The sequence below is a fragment of the Arachis duranensis genome, chromosome 4 (genome assembly GCF_000817695.3).
Source record: "Arachis duranensis cultivar V14167 chromosome 4, aradu.V14167.gnm2.J7QH, whole genome shotgun sequence".
In the NCBI taxonomy this organism is placed as follows: Eukaryota; Viridiplantae; Streptophyta; class Magnoliopsida; order Fabales; family Fabaceae; genus Arachis; species Arachis duranensis.
Window position 1 is genome coordinate 72,893,478 of NC_029775.3, and position 629 is coordinate 72,894,106.

Consider the following 629-nt stretch of genomic DNA (forward strand, 5'->3'; position numbering starts at 1 on the left):
GAGGTGAATTACATGGGAGAACCCTATGGAAACATCTATAATCCTTCATGGAGAAATCATCCAAATCTTTCATGGAAGGATCAACAGAGACCTCAACAATGTTTCAACAACAATAATGGTGGAAGAAATAGGTTTAGCAATGGCAAGCCTTTTCCATCATCTTCTTAGCAACAGACAGAGAATTCTAAGTAGAGCCACTCTGACTTAGCAACCATGGTCTCTGATCTAATCAAAACCACTCAAAGTTTCATGACTGAAACAAGATCCTCCATTAGAAACTTGGAGGCACAAGTGGGTCAACTGAGTAAGAAAGTTACTGAACTCCCTCCTAGTACTCTTCCAAGCAATACAGAAGAGAATCCAAAAGAAAAGTGCAAGGCCATTAACATGGCCGAATTTGGAGAGGAGGAAGAGGCAGTGATCGCCACTGAGGAAGACCTCGATGGACGTCAACTGGCCTCCAATGAGTTCCCTAATGAGGAACCATGGGAATCTGAGGCTCACACTGAGACCATAGAGATTCCATTGGATTTACTTCTGCCATTCATGAGCTCTGATGAGTATTCTTCCATTGAAGAGGATGAAGATGTCACTGAAGAGCAAGTTGCCAAGTACCTTGGAGCAATCAT